Source organism: Pan troglodytes, chromosome 2, assembly GCF_028858775.2.
Source record: "Pan troglodytes isolate AG18354 chromosome 2, NHGRI_mPanTro3-v2.0_pri, whole genome shotgun sequence".
NCBI classification, from domain to species: Eukaryota; Metazoa; Chordata; class Mammalia; order Primates; family Hominidae; genus Pan; species Pan troglodytes.
The window spans coordinates 153,272,908-153,281,216 of NC_086015.1; the positions used below are offsets into that span (position 1 = coordinate 153,272,908).

At 41.6% G+C, this 8,309-nt stretch overlaps 1 non-coding gene across 1 annotated transcript; it reads right to left on the minus strand.

The window, feature by feature from the left end:
* Window positions 1-482: 482 nt before the first annotated feature.
* Window positions 483-587, minus strand: LOC112208866 (small nucleolar RNA U13). Its single transcript, XR_002943417.1, has one exon. It is a non-coding gene; the product is annotated as a small nucleolar RNA U13 (small nucleolar RNA).
* Window positions 588-8,309: the final 7,722 nt, after the last annotated feature.

Here is an 8,309-nt window from a genome sequence, read left to right on the forward strand (position 1 = left end):
AGGTCAACCAGTCTGCTGTACTCTAGGTAGACTTTTCATCTTAGCTTCCCTGAGAGCTGGCAACGCTCCTGTTTCTAAAGTTCTGCAAGCAATGTTCCCTGGGTTAGCAGCCACAAAGCCCTTCATGCATGGCATTGGTGTTTCCAGGGGAAAGCATGGGGCAGTGTGTTAATTTTGTGTCCCTCTTGAGTCTGCCACATTATAGACTGCTGTAGTTTAGGGTCACGTTTGCAGCCATGAAGAGTGCCATTTGGTAGAAAGTCATTCATTTTTTTGCTTGCATTACACACAGCTTCTATTGGGCATATGTGAGTAAAAACAAAATTGTAAGGTAGGGAAGGTTTACCTGTCCTCCCCACCCTTCTTTTTTGGCTAGCACCTGCAGGCTTTCATCTCAAAGACTGGCTTGTCTTCAGTTGTTTACAGGACAAGTGAGTTTTAGCCTTGTATTACCTCTCCTTCTACATTGACTTTTTTTTTCATGTCAGGTGGGCAAAGTGCCAACCTGTAGGAAGAAGGTTTGAGGGAGGCACATCTCACACATAAGTGTGATACCACATCATCATGCTCATGAATTGCAAAAGGATCTATACTGACATATTAGGCTGAATATCTCTCTCTGTCTCTCTCTCTGTCTCTCTCTCTTTCTCTCTCTGTGTGTGTGTGTGTGTGTGTAATATATATAAAACTATAAATCATCCAGTTGTAGAGGTAAAGGCCTTATGCCCTGTTAATCTAATTGTAAAATCAGAGAGGCAGGAAGTAGAGTCTATTCCAACTCCCCCACCCTTTTCTGCCCTAATCATTTTAAGATATGAACGGGGGTGGGAGCAGGAGTCAGGAAGGGGACCAGGAAAAAGCATTTGGCTTGGAGACAAACATTTACAAAGGACCTCAAATTTAGGCTTTTAACGTTGCTTCCAAATGAGGTTATAAATACAGTCATAACACAGATACTTCTCATTCAGCTCTAAACTCAAGTCCCATGATTGAACCATCCTACCTCTAGGGTGCTATAAGTTAATTATATAGAAAAAACCTTAACTTCTATATTACCTGTAAATACCACAGTTATATGCCATTGCATTTTTTGAATTAAAGGGTATAATTTGTTAAATGTAAACATTAATGATATTCCACAATTTTGTGATCCTGTTTTTACAATTCCTTGAAATAATAATAGCTAAACATTTATGGAGTGCTTTTCATATGTTAGGCCTTTCACAGAAAACGTCACAATGACTCAGTAAAAGTAGGAACTATTATCACTCCATTTCACAGCTGAGGAAACTGAGGCACAGGCATGTGGGGAAATGTGCCCAAGGTTCACAGGTGATGAAGCCATGGATCTGGGATTTGAGCCCAAGCAATGTGGCTCCAGAGCAAACACGTGCAACACCCAAATCTGTTTCTTAGTTTCAAAAGTCTCATGTGGAGAGCCCCTTGTGATCTCCAAGAGGTGCTGGATGGATGGAGAACGATGTCAGAAAGGAAAGGCCAGGTGTCCCGTGAGGCTGCTGAAATACAAACTGCTGGAGCAGGGCTGGATGAAATGGCCTTTTCTGGAATCTTCCAGATGCATGTCTGTCTTCCCAGCTGTTTCCCCACCTTATTTCCTCGCTAATCTCCTGCTCCGTCTTCTCTCTCTCATCCCCAGCTTTGCCTTCACCTCTTTCCACAAGATTCCAGCATGTGGGGGCCTCAGCCCCTTCTCAGTGTTTTCTCTCTAGCCGGGCCTGGGCCTCATCCTCAGCTCCAGTCTCCGCCTCGAAATTTCTCCTGCCTCAGGCTCTGGGTCACTCCTTCTGGGCCAGAGGTCTGGGGAGCAGAGCATGGGAGTGAAGAGGAACCTGTGAGCCGGAAGGAGGAAGGCAACCCAGGAGGCCTGGTCTGTACTGCCGGGGACTGGTAACCAGCAGAGTGTGGGAGAGATGTGTGCTCTACATCACCGGTGGTGTCATGGAAACCTGCTGACACCGCAGTTCATACTTCTGTGCAGTGAGATGGAGATGATGTTATTCACTTGAATGCCAGCCAGGCTGGGCCACACAGGCAGGCCTGGTCACGGCTGTTTGAATCATTAGGCCCCACAGACATAGGGGACATGAGCTTTGTAATGGCCCAAAAAATGTTTGAGATCTGAAAATATATATATAGATTACAACAACAGAAAAGTAAATCATAAAATAAAGATAAATGCCTAATTAAATGTCTGCAAACTGTAACACCATATCATCTAGTCAGCCACAAGTCAACTCATGTAAATAATATTTAATGTGGAATGTGGGTGGATTTCTGTGTGAGTTAATATGCTTGCAATGATCTGAAACTGATATTGATGCACAGGGGCTGCTCCCTTGGAGGAAGCTGGTTGTGGGGGCAGGATTACATATGTTAGAGGATTTGGATAGAGGGGAAGGCCATGGGTAGGCACCAGGGACCCTTACAAAGGGCAAAGTGAGACAAAGGGGGCGGTATCCAAGATACCCACATGTTCCCCAAAGTGAACCCCTCCTCAGGGCCCTGCAAATCTTTCGTAAAATTCCAAAAATCCCAGTTGGTTCAATTGAGTTTCTTGCAGAAGCCATCAAAGGGAGTAGGTGGGAGACTGAGGAGGAAGGTTTGCCTCTCTCAGTATCTCTACAACAGAAACTGCCTCTGTCTACTTCTGCCTGAATGTCCAGTACCTTGTAGTTCAAGCAGCCTCGCTCTCAACGTAAGAACCTCTTAATGGGTGTTCTGCTTTCATTTCTGCTTCTGTTCAATCTTCTCTCCACAAAACAGAAACACTGACCTCTTAAAAATCAGCAATCAGATCCCTTAGGACTCCCACTTAGAAGAAACGTCCACCTCCTTCTTCTGGTTACAAAGCCCTGTGTGATCTGGCCCCTTCCGGCTGCTCATCCCCCATAGCCACCCTTTCTCTCCTGAGTGCAACTAATCTCAGCCACTCAGGCCTCCCTTGTCTTTGAAATGTGCGCAGCTCAGCCTGGCCTCAAAGCTTTGGCCCTGGTGGTTCCCTTTGCCAGGAACCCCTCCTCCAGATTTACAGGCTGCCAAGCTGGCCATCCAGGCCTCAGCCAGCAGCCACCTTCAAGGGAAGACTTCCCTAACCCCCAAGGGGAAATTCACTACATCTCAGGACCTCACAGGACCCTGTTTCACTTTCTTCATCAAACTTTTCACTATCTGAAAATCTCTTTTCTTGCATTGAATTCCTCCCTTTCGTTTGTTTGCCTCTCACCCACTGGAATTTAAATTCTGCCATAACAGGAACTTGCCTGTGTTTTGCACCATTGTGTTGTTGTTATTGCCTATAATAATGCCTGGGATGTAGTAGGAGGTCAGTAAGTACTTGTTGAAAGAATGAGCTAAAAAAATGAATAAATAGGGCTGAACTGACATGGCCCACAGGAGTGCAGAAATCATGGGGATACCTTGAGGTCCTGAGGTTGGGGATAAACTAATTTTTACCTAATCTGCAAGTAGTCTCCAAGTAACATCTGGTTTACATGTGTATTTAATTATACCCTATCTTGTTTCAGAAAAATTTGTCATTTTCAACGATACATATACTGCAACAATTTATTTTTAAATAGTGAATATGGGGAGGAAATAAGCATTGAAAAAACAAGATGAAATGGGGAAAAGATTAGTAATTAAACTAATATCACAAAGTTCTTTTTACCTTGCCAGAAGTGGATTGCAAATTGAACATGGAACTTCTTAATAACCAGTGATAGCTTATCTATACCAAAGTCCTTAAAAAAGAGAAGATAGAAAATGCAAAATTTTCCTTATAGAATTTTTACCTGTTGGCCATGAAACATAACAACTATGTATAAAATGAGAAGTGTTCTCAATTAATGTTACTAATCTTAGTTATAGTACTAAATTTGGTTTGCCATCAATTAATATTTATCGAACATGTGCACTCAAAGAGTTTACACATTCCAACAAACTTATGTGTCTTCTTCACATCCTGCTCAAGTCAGCTGGCAGGATTCAGACCAATTCAAAACATTTCCAAGGAGCACAACCTGCAGCAAGTAGAGTTGGCAGCTCCCTTGGGTGACGCGTGTCTGACTTAGCTTACTTCTAATTGGCAGAAAATTCTTACTTGAGTTAACGTACAGGCTCCTTAATATTACTGAGGCTCATTTTCTTCATGCTGCCTTCTCAGCCCTCTTCTCTAGAATAAAGCCCCTCCATTGGTTTAATTTTTTCCAAAATTTATATGTTTCCCCAAACTTTGGTCTCTTTGTTTCTGTCTTTGGAGTTTTTCATGTTCTCTCTTTCACACACATGCACACACACACATTTTTGAAATATAGTCTAATAGCACAGTGTTGAAAGTATAAGCCATGAAATACTGACCGAGTTGCTTTGCATTTTTGTGCCTCTGTTCTTTGCTGCAATTGGGGGTGATAATTTCACCTACCTTTCAGGGTGGCTGTGAGGATTAAATGCATTTGTATATGTAAAGTGCTTAGAATACAGCCTGGTGCGTGGCAAGCACTATGTGAGCATTAGTGATGATTATGATTACATGCCATTCCCCTTTAAAATGGCCCTCCCCCCTACTTTCCAGAAACTGTGCCCCTTGGCAGAAACTGTGTTTATTCTTGCTGTCTCCAATCTCCACATCTCTGAACATGCCTGGAATTTCCTTCCACCCTTCTTTGTCTGAAGAACTCCTACTCATCCTTCACAACTAATCTTAGATGTCTCCCCCTGCAGAAAGCCTTTCTTGGCCGGGCACAGTGGCTCACGCCTGTAATCCCAGCACTTTGGGAGGCCAAGGCAGGCAGATCACGAGGTCAGGAGATCGAAACCATCCTGGCTAACACGGTGAAACCCCGTCTCTACTAAAAATACAAAAAATTTGCCGGGTGTGGTGGCAGGTGCCTGTAGTCCCAGCTACTCAGGAGGCTGAGGCAGGAGAATGGCATGAACCCAGGAGGCGGAGTTGGCAGTGAGCTGAGACCACTCCACTGCACTCCAGCCTGGGTGACAGAGCGAGACTCCGTCTCAAAAAAAAAAAAAAAAGAGCCTTTCTTAATTGACACTGCCTCCCCTGGGCTCTCCTAGCAGCCGGTGCGTACTTCTAGATCACAGGACTCAGAACACTGTGAGGTGTTATCTGTTTGCTTGTCTGTCTCCGCAAAGGACTGTTGGGACAAGAGCCAGGACATATTGGTTGCTATATAGTGGTTGCTCTGTTCAATGCTGGTTGAACTAAAATGAGTACAGAACTGATTCTGTGGGGGAGAAAAAGCAACCAACAAAATGACAGCATCACATTCTCATATATATCATACTTAAACCATCCAGTATCATGCTTGCTTTTCTGGCTGGGACTAAAAGAAACTACTTATTTTTATTCTTTGTCATTTAAACAAATTGAGATTTAACTCATCGTTGCAGATGAAGCCTTATTTCTCTTGCAAAATAAAAACCATTTCAGGGAAGTGGTATAAAGTGTTGGATAGATCCCTTTACTGGTCACTGGATTTGAGCCCCATTACTGCCCCTCCTAGTTGTGAGATTTGGTGCAAATTAGTGAATCTTCCTGGACTTCAGTTTTCTCATCTGTAAAATGGGTATTGTGGTACCTGCCTTGTCTCCCTCTCACATTTCTTGTGAAGATCAGATGTAATGGTAGATGTGAACATGCTTTTACAATACTAGATCACACCTCTGTAGATGTGAGATAATGTATTATTTGGAAAGAAATCTTGGAGTTAGACACCTATTCCAATAAGGGGTAGGGAACTATTCTAGCTGCAAGGTTAACTGTAGATATTAGTCCTTTTGAATCAAGATTCAACTGTAAAGCAATTTATATTCATTAGATGTTAAGAGATGTCCCAATATATTTCACATAAATGGCACTGTTTTGAGAGGCAGGGTGTGTCTCTGCAGGCTTGTTCGGTGTTCCTAGGGAAGAGGATAACTATGTAACTTCATCAAGGGGATGTGGGGGCAGGGCTGGACAGTAGAGGCAAATGCCAGGGTGCACACTCCAAACACAGGGCTGTGCCAATTATGACTATTTTTACACGACCACTGAACTCTGAAAACTTACCATATAACAATTTGTCAGCTAGAAGATGTCTACATGCTAGTCCTTTAATTTTTCTTTGCTGCTTTCTAATTTTACTGTGATGATAACAAAATGAAACCACAGCACTTCCATCAGAAATCAGAGCATGTCCGTGAATAACTAACAGACTGCATACAGTTTTCCCAGTGAATTCTCAAAGCCAAACGTGGGTTGGCTTTTGTATATAAATTGCCAGTGCGCCTTTTCCATTCTGGTGGGAGCTCTCTGAAGGGAACATTACAGCTGTGATGAATAACAGTCCCTCTAAAGAAGCTGGCGTGAAGCACGCATTTCATCCCACTGAATGGAACACTGCACCTGCCGCCAAATGTTGCTGGGTCTCCCACAATTAAATAAATATATACATATGTCGCTTGGCTTTGTTTCCAAGTCTTAGGCTCTATAGAAACCAAGCACTTTATTACTATTAATAATACTATGGTTATAATAGATGCAGAGCCAAGGAATGGTACTTTGTCCTTAGTGGTTTTGATGAAAGTTCCCATTGTTCATTACTTATTTCTTACAACAACCTTTAACCCCTTGTTTACCACTATAATAAATGACAGTATTTTTCCAATATACGTTATCTCTATGTAGCCAATATTTTGATCAATTAATCTATAAAAATGATAACATCTATCTCAGAGACCAGGATAATCATAGTTAACATTTATTATGTGCCAAGCATTTTTCTAATTATTGTTATACCCATTTTGCAGGAGAGGAAACTGAGGTTCAGGGAGATTACATTACTTCTCTAACATGGCATAGCTGGAATTTGAACCCAGACCACTATGTTCTAATGCTTCTCCATGTAAGTAAAACCCCAAACCACTGTACAATGAATTCTCTTTGCCTTTTACTGCCAGTGACAGAATCACAACTATTCCTGTGTATAGAAAGGTTTTTTTTTTAGAGACATAACAGTTGTTAGTGGCTCTCAGTAATGATTGTCAAGATACTTTGTTTTTGAAATGCCACTTAAAAAACCCAAGATATTATTTAGACCCAAACAAGAGACTATGGAGTAAATATCTAGTTTTCTGTTTCATTAAAAAATTCTATTATCTGTAATTCTTGAAGATAACATCACCTGCCCTTTGGACAATTTCTATCAATTTTAATTTGTCTTGTTACTCTCCACTCTCCCTACCCTCCCACTCACCTGAAGGCTGTTATGGAAACTGCCGTTCAATGGCCTGGCTCCCTGCCACCTCACCCCCAGCTGTAGTGAGCCTATTGCCTATGGGATTGGATCCAAATTCATCATGTCAAAGCCCTCATTAATGTGGTTTCATCTTACTTATCCATTCTTATTTCCTTCCATTTGTCCACATCTACCCTGACTTTCAACCTAGAGCAACTCCTTTCTGCCCTTCGGATATGCCCTGCTTACTCCTTCTGATTCCACACCTTTGATCATGCAGTCCCCACTCTGCGAAGTACTCAACTCCAACATATAAAGACCCTTCAAGACCCATTTCTTCCTTGAAGCCAACTACTTTAGTACACCCCCATCTTGCTTTCCCCTAACTTTCTTCCTATTTCAAATATAGCTATTAACAGTTAGTTGAGCTATCAATTATTCTTTAAGGCATTGCTAAACAGGTGACATTTGGGACCCCAAATATATTGTCACCTCCTTAAGGACAGGGCCCACCTTAAGTGTTCTCTTATATCCTCCAGAATATCCAGCACAATGCGGAGGAAACATTAGGTACTCAATATATACTCACTGGGTAATGAAGATTGGAAATAGTCAAACTTGCATTTAAAAATCTTAGGTTTTTAATTTATAGCACACTGATTAATTTTATAATTTTATTTAAGTAATACTCTAAAACAATCTGAATGTACAACAGTAAGTGTTATTTAAGGAATAATACATCCATACAATGGAAATAATATGTAGCTATTTTAAAAAGTGTTCTTTAGTTTAATGAGATCCCATTTGTCAATTGTGGCTTCTGTTGCCATTGCTTTTTGTGTTTTAGACATGAACTCCTTGCCCATGCCTATGTCCTGAAAGGTAATGCCTAGGTTTTCTTCTAGGGTTTTTATGGTTTTGGGTCTAACGTTTAAGTCTTTAATCCATCTTGAATTAATTTTTGTATAAGGTGTAAGGAAGGGATCCAGTTTCAGCTTTCTACATATGGCTAGCCAGTTTTCCCAGCACCATTTATTCAATAGGGAATCCTTT